General features: G+C 40.0%; 1 protein-coding gene across 2 annotated transcripts in view; it reads right to left on the reverse strand.

Annotated features, from left to right (window-relative positions):
- Positions 1 to 24,321, reverse strand: part of LOC140481485 (NADP-dependent malic enzyme, mitochondrial-like) — a 166,100-nt gene that overhangs the window by 124,081 nt on the left and 17,698 nt on the right. Inside the window, exon 2 of one of the 2 annotated variants that reach the window (XM_072577745.1) lies at positions 13,983 to 14,073. The exons of the other annotated variant lie outside the window; for it this stretch is intronic. The gene's annotated coding sequence lies outside the window, so the exon portion shown is untranslated. The remainder of the gene's footprint in view (positions 1 to 13,982; positions 14,074 to 24,321) is intronic. 2 annotated transcript variants of the gene reach the window in all.

Genomic DNA, 24,321 nt, shown 5'->3' on the forward strand with positions numbered 1-24,321 from the left:
TAAATTCACCTGCACTTCCGCACACATCATTTACTGCATCCACTGCACCCGATGTGGCCTCCTCTATATTGGGGAGACAGGCCGCTTACTTGCGGAACGTTTCAGAGAACACCTCTGGGACACCTGGACCAACCAACCCAATCACCCCGTGGCTCAACACTTCAACTCCCCCTCCCACTCTGCCAAGGACACACAGGTCCTTGGACTCCTCCATCGCCAGACCATAGCAACACAACGGCTGGAGGAAGAGCGCCTCATCTTCCACCTTGGAACCCTCCAACCACATGGGATGAACTCAGACTTCTCCAGTTTCCTCATTTCCCTTCCCCCCACCATGTCTCAATTCCAACCCTTGAATTCAGCACCACCTTCCTAACCTGCAATCTTCTTCCTGACCTCTCCGCCCCCACCCTGGCCTATCAACCTCTCCTTAACCTCCTTCCACCTATCGCATTTCCAACACACCTCTTTCCAACCCCCCCCCCCCCCCCCCCAGTCACTGCTCAATTGGGCAAGGGAGCTAGGCTACTCTCATTAGAGAGAGATGACAGATGGTGGTTTAACCGGAGAGTCACCGTGCCTTAATTGAATGATGAGGTCAGTAGGATAGGACCTTTGAGGTCAATAGGATGTGTGCTTCATGGTAACCCTCAGGCTAAGAGAAACCTGGTGAAGACATGGAAGGAGAAAACACAGAAGATGATCATGGATTAGGAAGAAAGCTACAGGGAGGATGACCAGAATGCCAGCTATAGCACCGGAGGAGGAAAAGAAGTCCATAAGGAATGGTGGCAAATCGCACTGAAAGCTTGCAGTTCTTGAGGATATTATAATTGGGTGATAAGCACAATCCTCTACCATCTTGCTTTAGAGCCTAGGAATGCGTGCTCTCCACAGGGATATGCTAAATTGGTAGAAAACCAAAGGGAAAAGAACTTGCTGCTGTGATCCACTGAGCTTATAATAGAATAGTAAGACAGGGAATGTCATGAGCTGGATTACTAAACAAAAAGCAAGGCCTCAAGAATGGCAATCTCCAGTATACTGCCAAAGCTAATGCTATCAGATTGAAGGAAAACTGGTTAAAAAAGCAAATGTACGACTTAAAGAAAGGTGAGAAAAAGAATGGAACCCTTTCATGGGACATTTATAACACCAGAAAACGAAAGTGCTGTATTGCTGCAAAAAACTACATTATATCAGTTCTAAAATAAAGCTCCTTGTGAAAAATAAATATAGGAGTACAGAAGAGGTTTTAAACCAGTAATAGAAAGGGAGACATCATGTAGAACTTATTGAAATGAATCATAAGTTATTACAATACATAAGGAGGTCCATCCAGTGCCAGCACTCTAGAAGAAACTCACCTAGTCCTATTCTTCAGTACCATCCCTCCTCAGCCTCAGCTTCAGCCCTGCAAAATTGTTCACATTAAACAAATATCCATTTTTCTTTTGAAGGCTCGAAATTAATCTGTTTCTATTATCAGGCAGACCATCCTAAATCTGAATCACTCAGGTGTATAAATAAGCTTTCCATGCATTGCTGTTGCCTCTTAAGTTAATGTCAGCTGATTCTCACCATTTTCTCTGACACCAAATTTCTTCCCGTCCATTGTAGTTAACTTTTCATTGGTTTGAATATCTCGATCAATTCTCCTCTTTATATTATCTTCTCCAAGGAGAAAAATTCCAGCTTTGCCAATCTGTGCACAGAGATGATGTTCCTGATCCCAGGAACCACTCTCATGATTCTATTCTACACCAAAGCCAATACCTTCACATCTTTCCTAAAGTACGGTGTTCAGAATTGGACAGAATGTCCCAACCGAGGTCAAACTAGAACTCTGAACGTCCTTAAATTTTGAACTCCACGTGTCCCCATTTTTGAAATCCAAGATTTTGTATGCTATATGATCTGCTTTAACAACATGTCCTACGACCATCAATATTTTTGCACATATGTTCAGAGGTCTATCTGCTCCTACATCCTTTCTGGAAATGTGTTCTATATTTAATTTGTCTGTCCTTATTATTCTCAGCAAAAATTAATCATTTCACACTTCTCAGCATTCAATTTCATCTCCCCCTTTCACCAGCCTATCTTTTCAAGTTTATCATTATGCTAACAGTTTGTAATGTCCAATGTTTTGGGTCACCCACAAATTTCAAGGCGTTCTCTGCACACTGTTACAACACAGGGGAGGCTGGGCTCATCTTTATAAACTCTTTGCAACACTTACACTTCTCCAATCCTCTAGCAACATCCTCAAGTCGAAGGAAGATTGCAAAATGATGATCAGTGCGTCAACAATTTTGACTCTGACTTCTCTCGTATTCTTGAACATATCCTATCCTATCCTGCTGCCCAATTTTTGACAACTTCCTCATTCCTCAAATCAAATTGGACAATGTCCAATTCAGAATCCTCTGAACTTGGTTATTCCTTCTGTAATCATTAACATCTTCTCCTCTTGCTTCTCTTCCCTATCAAAATACCTTTTGAGCATATTCATATGATACACTGAAATTTCTTCCTGTCTGGAGTCCTTATCAAGTAGTTCACCTCACTCAATTTCTTCTCAATTTGACATGGTCCACTAAACCTTGCTTTTAAAGGTTCATCTGGAAGTAATACCAATACCTTATCCCCAATTGCAAAATTGTGAATTTGTGATTTCTTATCTGCTTCTGGTTTCATTGTATGCTGTGATACTTTTAAATGCTGTCTAACCAACTCTCCAGCTCTATTAATCATTCTCTAAAATTTGACACATAGTCCAAATGGGAGGTCTCTGAATTCTGGCTTATCAATTTCTCCTTAATCAAATTTTAACGTCCTCTTCGTTAATGCCCAAAAATTAATTCAAATGGACTGAATTTTGTCAATTCATTTTGTGCATCTAACGACATAGGAAGAAAAAAGAATGAGATTCTGAAGGGACAATATAAGAAGTTAGGCAGGAAGTTAAAGGTCCTTAAGGGCAGTAATATCTGGATTACTCCCAGTGCTACGAGCAGAGGGTAGGAATAGGAGGATAGAGAAGAAGAATGCATGGCTGAGGAGCTGGTGAAGGGAGAACGGTTCACATTTTTGGATCATCAGAATATCTTCTGGGGTAGAAGTGACCTGTAGGAGGAGGTCAAATTGCACCGGAATTAGAAGGGGTCTAATATACTGGCAGGGAGATTTCTAGAGATGCTCAATAGGATTTAAATTAGTCAGGTTGTAGGGGTTTGGGTGGGGTGCACCAGAGAGATAGTGAGGAAAGAGATCAGTCTGAGACTGGTACAGTTGGGAAAAGGAGCAAGTCAAAAACAGAGTCAAGGCAAGCAGGAATGAAGCAGAGAACGAGGTAGAACTGACAAATTAAACTGCATTTATTTCAATGCAAGAGGCCTAACAGGGAAGGCAGGTGAACTCAGGGCATGGGTAGGAATATGGGACTGGGATATCACAGCAATTACAAAAGCGTGGTTCAGAGATGGACAGGACTGGCAGCTTAATCTTGGAGGATACAAATGCTATAGAAATGATAGAAAAAAAGTGGGAGGAGGGCAAGAGGCATTTTTGATAAGGGATAATGTTACAGTTGTACTTAGGGAAGATATTCCTGAGAGAATATCTCTGGAACACCCGCACCAATCAACCCCACCATCTCATGACCAAACACTTCAACTCCCCTTCCCACTCTGCCGAAGACATGCAGGTCCTGAGTTTCCTCCATCGCCAATCCCTCACCACCCAACGCCAAGAGCAAGAACGCCTCAAATTCCACGTCAGGACCCTTCAACCCCAGGGCATCAATGTAGACTTCACCAGTTTCCTCATTTCCCCTCCCCCTACCTTACCCCAGTTCCAACCTTCCAGCTCAGCATCGTCCCGATGACCTATCAATCTTCCTTCTCGCCTATCCGCTCCACCCTCCTCTCCGACCGATCACCTTCACCCCCACTTCCATCCAACTAATGCGCACTCAGCTACCTTCTCCCCAGCCCCACTCCCCTCCCAGTTACCTCCCCACCCGAGGTCCCAGCCTCATTCCTGATGAAGGGCTCCTGCCCGAAACGTCAATTCTCCTGCTCCTCAGATGCTGCATGACCTGCTGTGCTTTTCCAGCACCACATACTCTCGACTCTGATCTCCAGCATCTGCAGTCCTAACTTTCTCCATTCCTGAGAATACATTCAGCGAAGTTTTTTGGGTGGAACTGAGAAATAAGAAAGGGTGATCACCTTATTGGGATTGTACTTTGACCCCCCCCCCCCCCCGAATACTTAGCAGGAAATTGAGAACCAAATTTGCAAGGCGATCTCAGTTATCTCTAAGAATAATAGGATTTTAAACTTTCCAAACATCGACTGGGAGTGCCAAAGTGTTAAGGGTTTAGATGGAGAAGTATTTGTTAAGTGTGTACAAGAAGATTTTCTGATTCAGTAGGTGGATGTACCTACTAGACAAGGTGCAAAATTTGACTTACTCTTGGGAAATAAGTCAGGGCAGGTGACTGGGGTGTCAGTGGGGAGCACTTTGCAGCCAGTGACCATAATTCTGTTAGTTTTAAAACAGTGATGGAAAAAGGATAAACAGGATCTTAAAGTTCAAGTTCTAAATTTGAGGAAGGCCAATTTTGATGGTATTAGGCAAGAACTTTCAAAAGTTGATGGTGGGGGGGGGGGGGGGCGGTGATGTTTGCAGGTAAAGGGACTGCTGGAAAATGGGAAACCTTCAAACAGGAAATTTCAAGAGTCCAGAGACAGTATGTTCTTGTTACAGTAAAAGGGAAGGCTGGTAGTTGTAGGAAATGCTGGATGACTAGACAAATTGAGACTTTGGTTAAGAAAAAGAAGGAAGCATAGGTCAGTTATGGACAGATTGAGTGAATACTTAGAGGAGTATAAAAGGCAGTAGGAGTGTACTTAAGAGGGAGATCAGGAGGGCAAAAACACGACATGAGATAGATTTGACAAATAGGGTTAAGCAGAATCCAAAAGGTGTTTTATAAATACGTTAAGGGTAACTAGGGAGAGAATAGGATCCCTCAAAAGATCAGCAAGGCAGCCGAAGTGTGGAAACACAGGAGATGGGGGAAGATACTAAACGAGTATTGTGCATCTGTGCATCCTGTGGAAAAGGGCATGGAAGATACATAATGTGGGAAAATACATGGTGGCATCTAAAAAATGTCTATAGTACAGAAGAGATGGTGCTGGATGTTGTAAAATGCATATGAGTGGATAAATCCTTTTAGGTGTATCCTGAAACTCTGTGGGGAGCTCAGGAATTGATTGCTGGGTCCCTTGCTAAGATATTTGGATCATCAATCATCACAGGTGAGGTGCCAAAAGACTGGAGGTTGGCTAACGTGGTGCCACTAAAGAAAGGTGCTAAGGAAAAGCCAGGGAACTACAGACCAGTGAGCCTGACATTGGTGGGGAAAAGGTTGTTGGAGGGAATCCCGAGGGACAGGATGTATGCGTATTTGGATAGGCAAGGACTGATTAGGGATAGTCAATATGGCTTTGTGCATGGGAAATCATGTCTCACGAACTTGAGTTTTCTGAGGAAGTAACAAAGAGGATTGATGATGGCAGAGTACTACACGTGATCTACAAAGGACTTCAGTAAGGCATTCAACAAGGTTCCTCATGATAGATTGGTTAGCAAGGTTAGACCTCGTGGAATACACTGAGAACTAGCCATTTGGATACAGAAGTGACTCAAAGGTAGAAGACAGAGGATGGTGGAGGAGAGTTGCTTTTCAGACTGGAGGCCTGTGACCAGTGGTGCGCTACGTGGATCGGTTGTGGATCCACTGCTTTTCATCATTTATATAAAGTGACTAGAATGTGAACATAGGAGGTATAATTAGTAAGTTTGCAGAGGACACCAAAATTGGAGGTGTAGTGGTCACTGAAGGTTACCTCAAAGTACAACAAGATCTTGATCACGTGGGCCAATGGGCTGAGGAGTGGCAGATGGAGTTTATTTTAGATAAATGTGAGGTGCTGCATTTTGTAAAGGTAAATCAGGACAAGAGTTAGACACTTAATGGTAAGGTCCTGGGGAGAGTTGAAGAACAAAGTGACCTTGGAGTGTAGGTTCATAGACCCTTGAAAGTGCAGTCTCGGGTCGATATGAGAGTGAAGGCGACGTCTAGTATGCTTTCCTTTACTGGTCAGAGCATTGTGTATAGGAGTTGGGAGGTCATGTGTCTGTGCAGGACATTGGTTAGGCCACTATTAGAATATTGTTTCCAATTCTGGTCTCCCTAAAGGAAGGATGAGGTGAAACTTGAAAGGGTTCAGAAAAGATTTAAAGATGTTGCCAGAGTTGGAGGGTTTGAGCTATAGAAAGAGGCTGAATAGGCTGGTGCTGTTTTCCCTGGACCGTCGAAGGCTGAGGGGTGACCTTATTGAGGTTTATTAAACCATGAGGGGCATGGTTAGGGTAAATAGACAAGATATTTTCACTGGATTAGGGGAGTCCAGAACTAGAGTGCATAGGTTTAGGGTGAGAGGAGAAAGATTTAAAAGGGACTAATGGGGCAACATTTTCACGCAGAGGGTAGTGCGTGTCTGGAATGAGCTGCCAGAGGAAGTGGTAAAGGCCGATACATTTAAAAGGCATCTGGATGGTCACATGAATAGGATTGGTTTGGAGAGATATGGGCCTAGTGCTGGCATGGTTAGGCTGGCAAATAGTTTAGGATAGCTGGTCAGCACGGACAAGTTGGGTCGAAGGGTCTGTTTCCATGCTGTACATCTTTACAACTATAACTGAAGTCAGACTCACAGCTGTACAGTTCCCCAGTTTCTCCTTACAATCTTTATTAAACAAAGGTACAACATATGAATAGGAAGGGTTGGGAGGGATATGGGCTGGATGCTGGCAGGTGGGACTAGATTGGATGGGGATATCTGGTTGGCATGGATGAGTTGGACTGAAGGGTCTGTTTCTGTGCTGTACATCTCTATGATTACGACTCATAGACTATGACATCTACGACTCTATTAGCCACAGTCCACTCATCATCTATCTCACTTGTAGTTATAGATGGTGCAAATATTTCTGTAAGGAGTCTCACAATTTCATCTCTTACTTCCCACAACACACTAGAATACATTATTTCACATCCCGGAGAGGTATCCACTTTTACATTCTTTAAGACCTCCCGACCTTCCTTCTTTGTAAGGTGAACGATTTTAAAACAAAGTTTATTTCTCTGTGTTGTCTAGACTCTACTCATTTCTCCACAGTAAAAACTGACAAAATATTCATTCAGTATCACTCCCATCTCCTGGGGTTCAACACAAAGATGACCTCCTCGATCTTTAACAGGCCCTACTCTGTCTACCCTCTTACTCCTCCAATAGATTAAAATATTACATTGCATTTGGTATTCCTGGAACAGCAAAGGGAGAAAAACACGTCAAACCCTGGCACAGCTTCTGTCCTAGTTTGTTATATATATGATATCTAATAGAAAATGGAAGTGAGAATAGTACCTGCCTGCCTTCCCTCACCATGCCCTTTCTCTCCCCTGCCTCCACCCCCCTTCTTTTGCCTTTCCAATAGGCAACAGTATGTTGACATTCATAGTCCAGACTCATCCCTGGAGAATGTCCCCTGGGTGTAGTGCAACAAAGCCACTACTACTTGTAAAACAAGACTCTAAACTGGGTCATGGCCTTTCAACAGAAATATAAGGGACAATTTTACTGATTCTAAATAGAATGAAGGTGCTGAAAGTGTGCTAAGTCTACTTTGGGAGGAAAGCACTTGCTGAAAACGTAATAAAGAATATTTGCAAAATGACAAGCTAGTGTTTGAGTGACTAAACAGAAGATTTATTGCAGCTTTTCCTTCCAATTTCTAGCTATACTCAGGAACAAAGCAAAGTCTTCACACTTCAGTACAAAACACTCACGTTTTACTATTTCTGTTCAGATTAACATCCTTTGATAATTTAACTTTAACTGAAAAAACACTATGTATACAGACCCCAGCCTCCATCTTATGATACCAGACATGTATAATTCACTAATACATAAAATTATCTGGAAATGATATGAACAAAATCTACCAATACAACTGGGGAAATCAAATAAAAAAAGGGGAAAAAAAAAACAAACATTCGTATCGTGCCTTTGTGACTTCTTGACATTCCAAAGCACTCAACAGTCAATTAAGCAATTTTTATAAGTGTAATCATTGCTGTGTAATGAAACAGTCCATTTATGCAGAGAAATCAAGGTTTCATAATCAGGTCCTTTATTTCATTCCTGGCTAACAACCTAAAAAAAAATTAAGTACTCATTAAGACGCCAGAAGTAAGCACCTGATCTTCTGAACGTGCTGTGCAATCTTATATATCAATCCGGGAGAACAGACAAACTCAGTTTAACATCTCAGCCTGAACATAACATTGCTGATGGTACATGAGTGCTGCACTAGTTTATATTGTGTTTAAGATTACTGAGTGATATGTGAACCCATGAGTACATGACCTAGTGGTCTAAGCATAGAACCATGAAGCTTTAATCTAACTCACTAAAAACAGGGAGAGAGTTCCAATATAATTAACAGAAACTCTGAAGAAACTTAGCAGAAACTCCGGCTCCGTTCTGAAGAGTTACCAGACCTGAAGCATTAACTCTGCTTTCTTCCCACAGATCCTGCTCGACCTGGGTTTCACCAGCAATTTCTGTTTTTGTGCATTGTTGAGTATTATGGTGCCAGTTCTGCTAAGAGCAGACAAAAAGCACTTGTGGAGTTCAAGATGATATGAATGGTGTTGCAACACAAAGCTCTTACAGCTTTTAATCCTCTCAGCATCAAGAGAAAATACTTTGAGTTTTAAAATAGCTACTCACATTAGGTTTCCACAGATGTTTCAGTTACCAGAAAAATCAAGTTGTATACAAGAATACATCACAATGATTTCCTTGAAGACAATTTTAAACTCGTGATTTCCAAACTAAAATTAACCTAAAGCAATTAACTCTACATAACAAACAAACAAACATTCTCCCAGTTAAAGTAGTAAACCCAGGCAAAACACCTCCATTTCAGTCACACACTGAAGTAGTGCATTGAGGCTGGAGACATTAATAAAGGGTATACATACAAAGGACCATATAATTTAACTGGAAAAAGATACTGCGAATGCACCAATACATTCACGAAATAGATCCTCAACAACAATCCTAGCACCTCAACACTGCAAATTGATATACTTCACATACAGTTTTTATCATGGTGGCTGAGGCAAATTTACCTCTGATATCTGCCACAGTAACGAACAGTAAAAATGTCAATACAAATGAAACAAATCAAAAAGAAGAATGAAGAACTCCATACTCAAGATGGAAGTAAACAAATGTGTCTACCTATGGCAAAATTTGCAGATAAAAGACGTTCATTTGAACAACAATTTATTTTTTTCCCAGCATAACTTGTGAAAATGGCATAGCAAGAGCACAAGACTTGCTAAACTCTGAAGCAATCTCTGCAAATGTATTTGTCTTATTAATGTTATATGCAAAAATAAATTAAGAGTTGTGGGAAAAAAATAGTTTTTGAAACCTCTTAATTGAATTATGTTTGCAAATCAAATATCCAGAGAATGAGAAACAACAGGACATTCTTTGGAACAATATAAAACTATGTTCTTTCCATCTCCCATTCTAAATACCGCCTTAGAAGAAGAATGCTAGTTCACTGACTTGGTGGTTTTTCCACCATTAATTTTCCACCACAACATGGAAAGTATGTTAAGGGGTCTCTGGAATTGCATTCCATTTCATAAAATAATACAGTTGAGAACAGAAAAAAAATGATTCATTTCCACAAATGGAACAGCTGAATTTTCAATAGTGACTGAAAGATAAACAATATTACAGCTGAGATTTTGCCATAAAATAAAAATAATAATCTGAATATTATTTACACAGAAATCAAGTTTTTTTAAAAACAAATCAAAATCACATTTCACAATTGTTAGAGTAAACTAACCATGCCACAAAGGCCAACCAACTAAACTTTAGAGAAAAATTATCATTTTTTGAAAGCCTTTCTGCTTTAAACAAAGTTCAAAAAGTCAACCTTTGGAATAATCTGGGGAATCTTAAACATGGGAGTAGAGATTTCCTAAAGGGCTTACCACAACTCAGAGGAAGAAACTTTTTTTAAACCGCATAAACTTTAAACACACAAACCCATATCCAAAAATCATAGGTAGTGCAATAGGAAACTCTCAATTTGTGTCTGCCAATTCAATTACAAGTTTAAGTAGCTTCATGAACAAAAGGTGTAGAGAATATATGCTTCCCACTTCAAAAATCTGGTCGGAAAAAGATTCGCTTTTTGATGTCCAACCTAAGGCAGGCAGTAGAAAAGAGGCAACAGAAGGAGCCTCTCAAAAACTTATGAGACTGCTGTTGACTGAAGTCCTACCTCTGCATTTCAGGGCGAAGAACTGACTTTCCAAAAAGTATTAAGGATAGTAATACAATCCCAATTGATGGCAACAGTAGTTAAGTTAGACCCTACAATGTAACCTGATTTGACAGGCCAATTTTTGTAGGGAATTAAAGCTGTGGTTATTCATATTACAGAAAAAAAAAGTTATATAAAAGACAGTGAGAATGATCTTCCAAATACAAATGCAAAGTTTCAAACTGTTTTCCAGTACCATACCTTAGCATTTTTAAAAATCTTTCCTTCACTGACTTCTGCCAGTTTCTTTTTCTTGAACACCAGTGGCCATTTTATTATTTCTTTATAAGTCTGCTATAAGAAGCTCTCATAATTCTGATGGCTAAACGTCTATGCTAACATTTGAAAATTTCCATCCAAACGTCCCTGTCGTGGATGCTCCACAGATTAGAAACTAATTCTGATGAAATGACTGGGTCCCCTAAATTGACTTGATACTTCTGCTACAAGGAACACTGCTTGCTTCTGAAGTCATAACTCAACTAATTGCCTAAATGTGTTTACTCTGCCTGTTATAAACACAACCGTACAATCATTTTATCCAACAACACTGTATGGGTTGACCAGGCACTTGTGTAACCTTGTGCTTTCTAGAACAGATGTATTTAAGTCACTGTTCATGAACTGACATTTTTTTCAAAAAACACCTTCACAGAACTGACCCATAATCATAGAAATACAAAGTAGGAAAAGGAGTCGGCCACTTGGTCAAGTCTGTCTCACCATTCAATATGATCATGGCTGATCCTCCATCTAAGTGCCATACTGTCTCACCATACCCCTGAATGTCTTCACTGTCTAGAAATCTGTTCCTTTTTTAAAATACATTCAGTGCCTTGGCCTCCACAGCGTTACATGATAAGAAAATTCCACAGGTTTACCACGGTGGCTCCATGTATTCATGCATTGAATAACTTATCAGTTCTCCATCACCGTTTAATTATCTGTAGAGCTATTAAACATTTTGACATGGGAGGAGTTAATTCAGGCAACTATGCAAACTCTTTATTTGAGTAAACAAAGTTTAATTTTATTGTCCTGTTGCTTCTTAAAGTATTATCCACTTTTCTTTTGAAGATACGATGGTCTCTGCTTCAGCTTTTCCCTGGTGCATTTTATACTTGAATAGTTCCTCGATAAAATGAATTTAATTCTTTCATTCTTCCATATTGCTGATGATCATTTTCTCCCTCACGATATTCTGTGGTCGTAGAGTTGAACGTTGTGCTTCAAAATGCTACATTTGCAAAAGAACTCTTCTCCCACATATATCTTAATACACATCCAAGAACAGAACTTGCTGGAAAAGCTCAGCAAGTCTGGCAGCATCCGTGAAGAGAAATCAGAGTTATCATTTTGGGTCCGATGACCCTTCCTTTGAACCAGTCACTGGACCCGAAACATTAACTTTAATTTCTCTTCACAGATACAGTCAGATCTGCTGGAGCTTTTCCAACAAGTTCTGTTTTTGCTTCTGATTTACAGAATCTGCAGTTCTTCTGTTTTTTATCTTAACATGCATGATATTTTGTTGCAATATAACTTTGCTTATAGACTTGGTATCACTTTATTAGAGTCAACTAGTCTGTGACCTTGTGCAATCATTCTGTTGAAATTCTGTCTTAGCATTCTGTACACTTAACATATTAATGTTTAGATTAGAGCTTTTAATTGACACTGCAAGCAAATTACTGAGGCTAATTTCTGCAGGAACAGGATATAAAAGTATTGAGGTCACGTCATTTCTATATGGAAACTTTGTTTGGACCACAATTGGAACATTGTATGTTATAATATTGAAGTTGACTCAGAAAATGTCGAGATTTACTCCAATAATAATCAGAATCAAAAGTTGTAGATAATCTTTATTATGTATAAAGAGGCGATAATTCCTTTTATGTTTTGAGTTTGATTTATGAAGTTTATCAGTACGTGACACTGAGGCAATTGAGCATTTGTGTTTGAAGTTGTCCTTTACTTTTACTCCTTAAATAATTCCTTCTTTTATTTTATTCTCTCTGTAGTTTTGTCCTTTTCCCATAATTATCTTCATTATCAGAATGCCTAACCATTTACTGGCAGGTGAACAGACAAGCTGCAGGACTTTTTACTACCATTAGCCAAGCAGGTGTGTTGACTACCTGGTAACCTTATATTGTTTAACTTTTTTTTCAAAAAATTACATGATTCACACTTAGTTTGTGTAGATTTTTTTTTCCAAAATTTCACACAGGATTGCAGATGGCAGATAATTGTTCATCAGAAGTTTAAATTTCCAGGGCAGTTGTTGCATAGTCAATGTATTGGGACTTCCGTACATGCACTTTATAGAAAGTGTCTGGTTTCCCGGCTATCCAGATTCCAGATCTGGATCAATATCCTTGTGTGAGATGGCTGGAAAGTGCTTTTAATTGAAAACGATGGGGCCAAGGTTGTTCCTAACCAGTCTCTTATCCCACAGCTTTTCTCTTATACTGAAAACTCTGACGCGTTATTGTCTGTTGATTTGTTAGGGTTAATTAATTATTTACTGAGGTGGTTGAGTGTAAACTACTTATGACATCACCCATATGTAGAAACTACCAAATGCTGAGGGTTTTATTTGCAGTATCTTCCTAGTGTTTTTGATTCAAAAGAAGCTAATTTCTCAGCTGTGATCATTACCTGTAAACTTTTAGTGTCTTGTGTGATTTCCTGTCCAAAGATATAAAATAATATGCACTTATCATATCATTGGCCAAATCTGTAATGCACATGACCGCCGGAAGTAATGAGTAGGAGAGCTGCAGTGTGATTTACACTGGGAAATTTGTGAATGGTATTGCCAAGCTCAGCAAAAGATAAACACTGTGTACAAATTCAGTGCTTTTCCTTTTTGTCCCCTCTTATCTAACCCTGCAACACTAAACCAATACAACAGCTTCCCTCTCTGATAGCATGCAGAGCTCCGTAAACCAGAACTAAATTATGCATTAGATTACAAATGTACAAGCAGCAAATTACTGTCTATGCTGAAAATCTGAAATAAAAACAGAAAATGCTGGAAACACTCAGCAGATCTGACACCATCTGTGGAGAGAGAAGCAAAGTTAAATGAGTCATATCTGAAATCTTTCAGCAGCACTGGGAAACCATTTCTGACTCAACAAACAATCCAGGTATTTTTCAATGTATAATTTCAGTTACATCACACTGCGGAGGACACAAAAAGTTTACAACCACCTGATGAAGGAGCAGCGCTCCAAAAGCTAGTGTGCTTCCAATTAAACCTGTTGGACTATAACCTGGTGTTGTGTGATTTTTAAACTTTGTACACCCCAGGCTAACACCAGAATCTCCAAATCATGATTTTTTGCAGTTCTGTTGAAATGATGCAGGTCTGAAATGGCCCCTGTATTTCTCTCTCCACAGACATTGCCAGATTACAAATGTGAGTAAGAAGAAATTTTTTAAACTCAGTTTCAAGAAGAAATGTGACCTACCAGCTAGCTCGTGTTGAGTTGCTGAAGGAATCAGTTCAGTTTCAATTGAGATGAAAGACCACGCTTCAATGCCAGTCTGTTCTTTTCCTGTCTGGCACAAATGGAGCACTATATAAAACATCACATTTGCCTTGCATCCTTAGTTGAAAGCAGTATTTGGATTTTCATGTGATTCCCTTATATTTCTGGCAACCCTGAGCAGTTTCTGTTTTAAGGGAAGCCTATTTGTACTGATATTTAAAGTCATTAAACCACTGAAGGCCCCACAGATGTTTTGGGAATCACAGTGCCATGTTTATCTGACAGTGATACTGGCAATGAACTTTACTGCGGAAGATTCCACATGACAATTAACATCATTTTGAAGACCCCAGTTTTTCCCTCCTAAAAGATCTTCCCAGTTTTTGCCCAGTTTTCCACTTGATCCCTTCTTGGCACATTAAGACTATATGGCATTTGAATATCTTTGGGTGTTATTGAGGGTTGTTGGAAGCTTGTATCTTTAAATCTTGACGCTTTTTCATATTTTAACATACAAGTTTAATTTTTAATATGTTTGGTGACTCTATTCAAGCTTTGATAGCAATCTTCCACAACAACCACCTTGTGAATTGTACTCCCCTTCACAAATGGTCTCCTAAACATTGAAAATCACCATCTTTCCCCTCCCCAAGACCTATAATCCATGTCTAAGAGCCATTCTGTTATTGCAGAGTGTTGCTGCATCTGCTGCCACCATTCCCTTTTTGGGATCTTTGCATCAGTGAGACAACATCTGGAGTACTGCCTGAGTTTTTGCTTCCTTAGCTACAGCTTACAGAGTGCATGCAACAAAGATTCACCAAACTAATCCTTGGGATGGAGTGATTTATATAAAAGAAATGTGAAATAAACTGGGCCTTTATCCTAGAGATCTTAAATGGACAAGAGTTAATTGTCTTCAAACATACAATATTCTCGCAGGGCTTGACAGACTAGATGTAAGAAGGATGAACCTTGGCTAGGAGGTATGGTATGATCTCGAACTAGGGAAGCACAATCTCGGAATAAGGGATAAGGCCATTTTGACTGAGATGTGGGAGAATTACTTCACCCAAATGATGGTGAATCTTTAAAATTTGCTGTCCCAAAAGGCTCAGTGTTTGAATATGTCCAAGACTGAAATGATAGAGTCATAGAGATGTACAGCATGGAAACAGACCCTTTGGTCCAACCCGTCCATACCAACCAGATATCCCAACCCAATTTAGTCCCATCTACCAGCACCCAGCCCGTATCCCTCCAAACCCTTCCTACTCATATACTCATCCAAATGCCTTTTAAATGTTGCAGTTGTTCCAGCCTCCACCACATCCTCTGGCAGCTCATTCCATACACGTATCACCCTCTGCGTGAAAAGGTTGCTCCTTAGGTCTCTTTTATATCTTTCCCCTCTCACCCTAAACCTATGCCCTCTAGTTCCAGACTCCCCAACCCCAGGGAAAAGACTTTGCCTATTTACCCTATCCATGCCCCTCAATTTTGTAAACCTCTATAAGGTCACCCCTCCGAGGCTCCAGGGAAAATAGCCCTAGCCTATTCAGCCTCTCGCTGTAGCTCTAATCCTCCAACCCTGGCAACATTCCTGTAAATCTTTTCTGAACCCTTTCAAGTTTCACAACATCTTTCCGATAATTTCTACATATTAAAAATAATAAGGGATACAAGAATTCTGCATAAAATTGGGGTTGAAATACATGGAAAAAACTCCATATTTAATTTTTACCATTAGATTGTCCTGTATAACTTCTTTGTAAGAAATTTTAGATTTGTTTATTTAGATGTTTGATAAAGCGAGGTGCAATGTTACAAAGAAGATGGGCTGAAGGCCTTTTCCGATACTATGTTATTTTCTTATTTAAACTTTATGGTTGAAAAGCGTTTTTCCACCCACAAAAGATCTTTTAAAAATTCAAGACCCGTCTAATAATAGTGCACTTCCATGGATGTTTCTGATCCTAGCATACATTAACCACTGTCACTAGCCCTAATGCTTGCAGGGTCAATGGCCAGATGCAAGGTTGAATCCAGTATTAAGGGCACTGTGGCATCATTTATGATTCAAAGTAGTTGCACTGCCCACAGTCACTCTGGTTTAGGGTATTCACTTCCTTTTATAAATTTGTTGGGTATATCATATTGCCCATTTAATTTTATGTCAACTATCAGGCTCTTGTGGTGCAATGGTAATGTCTCAGTAATTCTGGGCCTGCAGGCCCAGATTCAAACCATATCTCATCCAGAAATATGAATGACATATCTGAGCAGGTTGGTTAAAAATAGATTTTTTTATAACTGTAAAACAGCAACTTAAACAAACAGTATCAAATAAATTCACTTTCAACCCCTCCAACTCTTCAAAGTTCATTCCAACCTTGAATCCCCATTTCCCTTCAAAGACCTTGAAAGCATTTTCACTTCTCAAATCAACAAAGGGCTTCCAACAAAGATGTTCAATATCCTTTGCCACCATCCCAGTCCACTTGTTCCTGAAACCCTCGTGCTTCCCAGCATAACTCCGCACTTGATCTAACAAACACTCTCCCATCTTCCATTACCTTTGGCCTAACATACTCTACTGCGCATGTTCTATGCTCCAAGTACTACCTAATATTCACTTCCAGAAGACCCAAATTTAACATTTCAAATCATCATTCCTTCATAGCTTCATCCCTAGTATTGCTATAGTGTGGTGCTGCTGCCCGGAGCTGGCAGCAATGGCAGGTCACTGTGGCAGAGGGGGTTCCTGAAGTGCAGGGACTCCTTCAGGCTTGGGACATCTTGCAAAGATTGTGTGGACACCCTGGAGTGTGAAGATCCCTTGCACAGAAGATGAACTCTATTTATCTAATTTCTTTTCATAACTCAAAATGGCACTGGATTGTGGTAACAAAACACTTTTCACCGTATCTCTCTAGAAGCATGTGACAATAAATAACACAAAAGCTTCAATCTGCAAAAGTCCTACAAACCTCAACTCTCCATTTTGCTAACTTTGGCCTTTTCTTTATACTTCACTTCCTTTGTCCCACCATTGTTGCCCATACCAACAGTTACCTAGGCACAGCACTTTACAATTCTCTCCCTAAACATCTCTGCCTCCACAACCCCGTTTCCACCTTTAACATTTTGTTTAGATTCCTCCTTTAACTGTACTTGCATCCACTGAATACCACAAATAGACCGGTGTTCATTTAATTCTGGCCTCATGGGTACCACTGTTTGTTATTACTCTACCAGTGGTGGATGTGCCTTTGATGCCTGGGCCCTAAGCTTTAGGATTCCTTCCCTACATTGATCTGTCTCTCAAAGGCACTTTGGTCCTTAAAATCTACCATTTTGACGGAGTTCTTGGTCTTTTGTCAGAGTCCCCTAAGAAACTACTCAAATGTCCTATTTTGTTTCATAATGCTCTTGCCAAGCATCTTGGAACATGTTATTTTATGGAAACAGCTATATAACTATAAGCGGTTGTTGAAAAAAAAAAGGTGGTTATGACAACCCTGCTGAATTTTAATGAGGAAAGTCTGTCACTTATTGATATAGACACCTCATGAATGACATGGAGGGTGGCAAAAGTGAGGACTGAAATCAGAGTCAAGATTAGAGTGGTGCTGGAAAAGCACAGCAGGTCAGGCAGCATCCGAGGAACAGGAAAATCGACGTTTCGAGCAAAAGCGCCCTTCATCAGGAATGAACATGTTTATTCCTGATGAAGGCAGTTTGCTCCAAATGTCAATTTTCCTGTTCCTCAGATGCTGCCTGACCTGCTGTGCTTTTCCAGCACCACTCTATCCCTGACATGGAGGATGGGCATGCAAAGGAGTAGATCTTGTTTTATCCTAAGGTTTTATGGCAGTGGAAGCTCAGGCAAGGAGAATAGGAGTACAGTACAGGAACAGGCCCTTCAGCACACCACTCCTGATGCTATTCTATACTAATTCTATCTGCTTGCATGTGGTCCACATCCCTCTATTCCCTGAAACAGTAATTTTCTACAATGAGAAAATACTCAAAATCTGAAGCACAATATTCACACAGTAAGTAGACTGTAAGAGTTTAAGTGCTATCATATAGGTCTAATAATGGAAACCACAGGGTAACACAACAGAATATAAATAAAAGATCACATACTTCAGCTAAGCGATCTTTAAGGTTAAATCATTATAATGGCACAAAATATCACTACAGGTTATGTGCACTATTTAGATAAATAGATGCATCACCGTGCCGGATGATGTAATGATAAAAATAGATACCATGTATAAAATGGCATCAATAACAAACGGGTGATCAACATGCCACAGGATGAAAGGCATGTCAGCCAAGACAGTGTGGTTGCAAAGTTAAAGAACTATTAAACACCACCATTTAGCATCAATTGCGTCCTTTTATTTGGGATGCAGACAGAAAAACAATGTACTTCTAACATTGCTGGTCTGTGCACATTTCAAATCCAGGTATTTTAGTATGGCTGGAAATGGCTGCTGATTCTTTGTAATTAAAGTGCATCATGATGAAGCACCGCATGTTAAATGAGGAGGCAACGTGGTGGTGGAAAAAGGAAACAGATGAATCAAATCCTGCACTCTAGATCCTACCACCTTGTGGAACATACAAACCCATGTGCTCAAAGATCTGTCAGTTCAATCTTAGCATGTCAATCGCATAGATACCCATGACTGAAAATTGTAACTAAAGTAGATGACATCCATAAATTGAGGGACAGGCAACAATTATCTCCCTTTAATGTTTGAATTAGTCCCCCTTTCAGTTCACTTCCATAGGAAATGAGGTATGTTCAATAAAGTTAACCAATACATTAAAGTACTATATTAAATAACTTTGCCACTAAAATTAAAGAAACCATTAAAGATCAGACCATAAAACAGACAAATTACAGATACTAGGTAAAAATAAAACAACAAATACATTGGGCCCAGTTTTTCAAGCATCTAATTCTGTGCAGATTCTCATGCCACTCCTTCATTTTTATAATAAAAAGCTTTGCACTTCTGACAGGAAATGCTGATAAAACATCCTTCAGAAATGCAGAGTTGTACTTCCAGGCCCTTCATGGTACACAATAATCAGGCAAAGAGAATAGTGTATTAAAAAGTACAGAAATCCAGCTAAAACTATGTAAACACTAACTAGGCCACATCACAAGGGTGATCAGTTTTGGATGCCCCTATCTAAGAAAAAGGATATCGTAGCATTGTGCACTCCTGAGAAGGATCACAAAATTGATCCTGGGTATGGAAGGATTTTCACATGAGGAGAGATCGAGTAGGTTGGAATTGCACTCACTGGAGTTTTGGAGAGAGACCTTTTTTGAATATGCAAGATACTTCAGGACTTGACAGGGGAGATGCAGAGCTTGTTTCCCCTTGTGGAAGAGTCGACGAGCAGGTGGTATAACGTCAGGCTAAGGGGTCACTCACTTAAGACAGAGGGGAGGAGGAATTTCTTCTCTCAGAGGATAAAGAATCTGTGGACTTTTATTAACTGCAGAGGGTTGTAGAGCTGAGTTATTAAGAATATTCAGGGTTGAGCTAGACAGATTTTTCATATCCAAAGAAAAAGGCAAGGAAGTGGAGTTGAGGATAATCAGATCAGCTGTGATCTCACTGCATGGTATGCAGACTTAATGGGCCAAATGGGTTACTTTTGCTGCTATGTCTTACATTCTTATATTCTAAGGACATTAGCTGCTATACACTGAAATTTACTGGTTACCTGGACAGCTGCTTTCAAATGGCAATCACATACGGCAAAAGTGAGATTAGAATTCTGGCAGGGTAGGGTGCCAGTGAATAAGATAAAGGGGTCAGGGTATGTTGAATGTTTCAGATAATTGAGGTTGGTTGTGAGATATCAATCCCAAGGTTTGAAGTGGGTGAGGGCTCCCTGTACAAAAGATCTTTGATTGTTGATTTTGAAGTCAGCCCAGAATAATGGAATTACAGTTGTAATTTTCAGCAAGCATAAATGGTTCCATTTCTCATCACTGATGAGGAAAAAAATATTTACTTGAAAATGAAATCCTCAAATCATAATGTATAACCCCTGCTGACAAAGTAGTTAAGTCACATTAAATTTAAAAATATGCACAGGTAAAAGTACATTCTGTAGCATAACATTCCAAACCCAGCTGTTTGAAGTTTTCAATGCATGAATATTTACCCACTCAAATTTGAAATTTATCACTCGAGTTCAGAATCGTACAGGTAAAGCTGTCTACCCCAATATTCCTATTAGTATATTTTATACCAAAAAGATATTCTAATCTCAGTTCATGAAGCTGTGAATATGATAAGACAACACTAGAAGGCATCCACAGTGAACTGGTTATTCAATGCTTCAGTTTGCTAAGGTTTTCAAGCTGGGACACTGAAGGGAGTTCACAAATTGTAAAAGGCTGAGCAGCTCCTTTAATACAGTTGCAAATTAAACCACACCACATGTGCCTTTTTCTGAGAAGAGGTATCCTGGTATTGGAAAGAGTAAATACCAATCACTTTCAGGGGTGTTGGAATTGCATAACAACAGATTAGCACAAAAGGAACTATTTATTATTATCCAATCCCATAACAAATTTTTTCCACTGCCCCTCAATTCCTGCATGAATATCAATTTCCCTTATCCCTCATGACAATTCTAAAAAGGTGGAGAGCTACTTGCAGCACTTACCATCATTAATCTGAAACACGAGGGAAATATGATATAAAGGACTGGGCTAGTAATCCAGAGAGCAAAGGTAATGCTCAGGATACAGTAGAATTTAAATAATTGATTCATTATTACTAAGTCTTGAATAAAAAGCTCCACATTAAACTATAATTGACTGTCATTTTAAAAAAACATTTTGTTGACTAATTTCCTTTACAGAAGGAGATCTGCTGTTCTTACCTGGACTAGCCCACGTAACTCCAGATGCAAACGCAGTTGGCTCTTAATTACCCATGAAATGGCCTAATGAACCATCCAGTTCTACCAAACTGCTATGGAGAAGTCAAAATAAATTAAAAATCAGTCAAATGACCCAGCAATGACCTAGGCACATTGCAGGATCAGCTAGGCCAAAGCCCCCTTATAAACATATGGGACTTTGCCTAATCGAGAGAGCTACCCCTTATACTAGGCAACAATGGCCTGTCATAGTCATACTCAAAGAAATCACAATTCACAAATGAGTTTCCAGCCACTGTCATCAATATTCTTGTGGATGTCTTGTCCCAACAGGATGATGATGAGAAGTAGCTGCACAGAGTAGTCCAAAAAGGAGTTCTCAACGTAACTCTGGATTCCATGGAGTCTCTTGACATTAAATCAGACAGGGGCAAGGAAGCATTCTACTGATCATCAAGTACCAGATTCTACCACCCCTTTGGGTGAGAAAGCTTTTCGACAAGTGTGATCAACTGCTACCATTCACCTTAAACCTGTGCCTCAGAAGAACTGACTTCTCCACTAAGAGGAACAGATCCTCCCTGTCCGGTCAATCCAAGGCCCTCATAAATTTTGTACAGCTCAATTAAGTCATCCTTCAACCTTCTTTATTTGAAGGAAAACAATCCTAGCCTGTCCAATCTTTCCGAGATTCAAAGTATTCAAAGTTTGGGAGAAGATTTGTAGCTCAGGTGCTCGTTGTTGTGGTTCTGTTCGCCAAGCTGGGAATTTGTGTTGCATATGTTTCGTCCCCTGTCTAGGTGACATCCTCAGTGCTTGGGAGCCTCCTGTGAAGCGCTTCTGTGATGTTTCCTCCGGCATTTATAGTGATTTGTATCTGCCGCTTCCAGTTGTCAGTTCCAGCTGTCCGCTGCAGTGGCAGGTATATTGGGTCCAGGTCGATGTGCTTGTTGATTGAGTGAATCAGTGGATGGCAATCAACAAGCACATTGACCTGGACCCAATATACCTGCCACTGCAGCAGACAGCTGGAACCGACAACCGGAAACGGCAGATACAAATCACTATAAATGCCGGAGGAAACATCACAGAAGCGCTTCACAGGAGGCTCCCAAGCACTGAGGATGTCACCTAGATAGGGGATGAAACGTCTGCAACACAAATTCCCAGTTTGGCAAACAGAACCACAATATTCAAGCAGCACAACATCCAGGCCAAAATAGCCCATTTGATTAGCACTGCATCCACCACCAAAACATTCACTCCTTCAGTGCTGATACACAGTGGCAGCAGCAGAACTGTATATAAGATGCACTGTACCAAGTCTCGTCAACACCACCTTCCAGACCTGTAAGGTCTACAACCTAGAAGGACAAGTTGCAGGTGCATGGGAAAACAACCCTCTTGATTTTGAATATTTCCATTCAATCCCAGTCAGTGGGTCAAACTCCTAGACCTCTCCATCAGTGAGAAGTGTAGCTACACCAAATCTACATTGCCAAGAAAAGGTGATAATTAGGAATCAACAACCAAATCTACAATCCCCTTGCAACACTGCATTTGTTTGTCAATTTCAATACTCTTTTGTCTATAATTACCTATATTACAATAGTTACTTAATTCAATTAGATTTCTTGTAGGCAGATTATATAAGTGAATGAGTACATAAATATTTACTCTAAAATGACACTTGAAAAGAATCTGTCTCATGATGAACTGCGTTTCACAAACATTTGTCATTGAGGATCAAGAAAAATACATCATGTGTCATAACGTTGTGTTTCAATGTTTATTTACTTCTCAGATTTTAATTTGCAAACAAATAAAAGCCAAACCAGTTGAGCTAACAGCATGGTTATATAAAGAGATCTGGAAATGTTCAGAGTGCATTTAAGAACAGTTTCCCATTCATTTCTCAAATAAATTATATTTAACAAGGTTAGATTTCTAAGCTCGTTTTTAATGGAGGGAAAGGATGTGAAATTGATCAACATGCAGCATGTGGAAGGTCATAATAAAAACACTGAACAAGCCTGTAAATCACTTCAACCCATTTCTTGCACAGAATGTCAATAAAACCAAACAACTGATCATTGACTTCAGAAAGCAAGGAAGAGAACACGCTCCCATCTACATCAACAGAACAGAGTTTGAGAGGGTGGAAAGCGTAAAAGTTCCTCAGAGTGATGATAACCAACCACCTGTCTCTACTCCCCATGTAGATGTTATGCCTTTTTGACCATCACAATGCCTCTTCTGCCTTAGGCGGCTTAGGAGATTTAGCATGTCCATAAGGACCCTCAGGTGCAATACAGAAAGCATACTATCTAGATGCACAATGACCTAGTACAGCATTGCTCTGCCCGGGATCATAAGAAACTACAGAAGGTTGTGTGCACAGCTCAGACCATCACAGAAGCCAATCTTCCATCCATGGATTCCATTTACACTTCTTGCTACCATAAAGGCTGCCATCAAAGACCCCTCCCACCTCAGTAATGCTCTCCCATAACCTCTTCCATCAGGCAGAAGATAGATGCTTGAACACGAGCAGCAACAGGTTCAAGAACAGCCTTTTCCCTCCTGTTATTAGGCTGATGAATGGACTCTCTAACTTCAAATAATAGTGATCTTGTTAATGTTGATGTGGAGGTGCCAGTGTTGGACTGGGGTGGATGAGGTCAGAAGTCACATGACACCAGGTTAGAGACCAACAGGTTTATTTGAAATCACAAGCTTTCGGAGTGCTGCTCCTTCGTCAGTTGGAGTGAACAGGAGCACACAGGCACATAATTTATAGGCAAAGACATCGAAAGATCGTATAAATGGTGTGGAGTGTCACTAGGCTGAATAATAAGTCTCTGCAGGTAATCGGAAGTGTCAGACAACGTGAGTAAAGTTTCAACAACTTAATGGAAAGTGAAGGGATGACCTATAATCCGATTGATTGAGACTGAGACATTATTACAAAAAATTAAAAATAAGGTGGTGCTGGAAACAAACCAAATCATTGGAATAACATGATAGGCATAAAAGTCACATGTCAAGGGTCTAACCGAAATAACAAGTAATCCAAAACCGTACAAACTAATTAAGGTAGAGAGATCATAAGTTATCAAGGTGATGGTACCCAAACAGGAAAGTAAGGAAGATTTTACAGATTCTTGAACACACACACGTGGGCAGAAGCAAAAGTAATCCAGTCATCAATGCTGTCACATGGTCTTCAGCCTCAACATTGACATCACCAGCTTCAAGTTCCGTCCTCTCCAGCATTATCCTATGTCTATCCCCAACTTTCCTCCTCCCCTCCCTTACCTGTTTTAACCTGTCCAACTTCCTACTCACCTATCCGCTCCAACCCTTCCCACTGACAAATGTAATAACT

This window comes from Chiloscyllium punctatum, chromosome 9 (genome assembly GCF_047496795.1).
Source record: "Chiloscyllium punctatum isolate Juve2018m chromosome 9, sChiPun1.3, whole genome shotgun sequence".
Taxonomy (NCBI): Eukaryota; Metazoa; Chordata; class Chondrichthyes; order Orectolobiformes; family Hemiscylliidae; genus Chiloscyllium; species Chiloscyllium punctatum.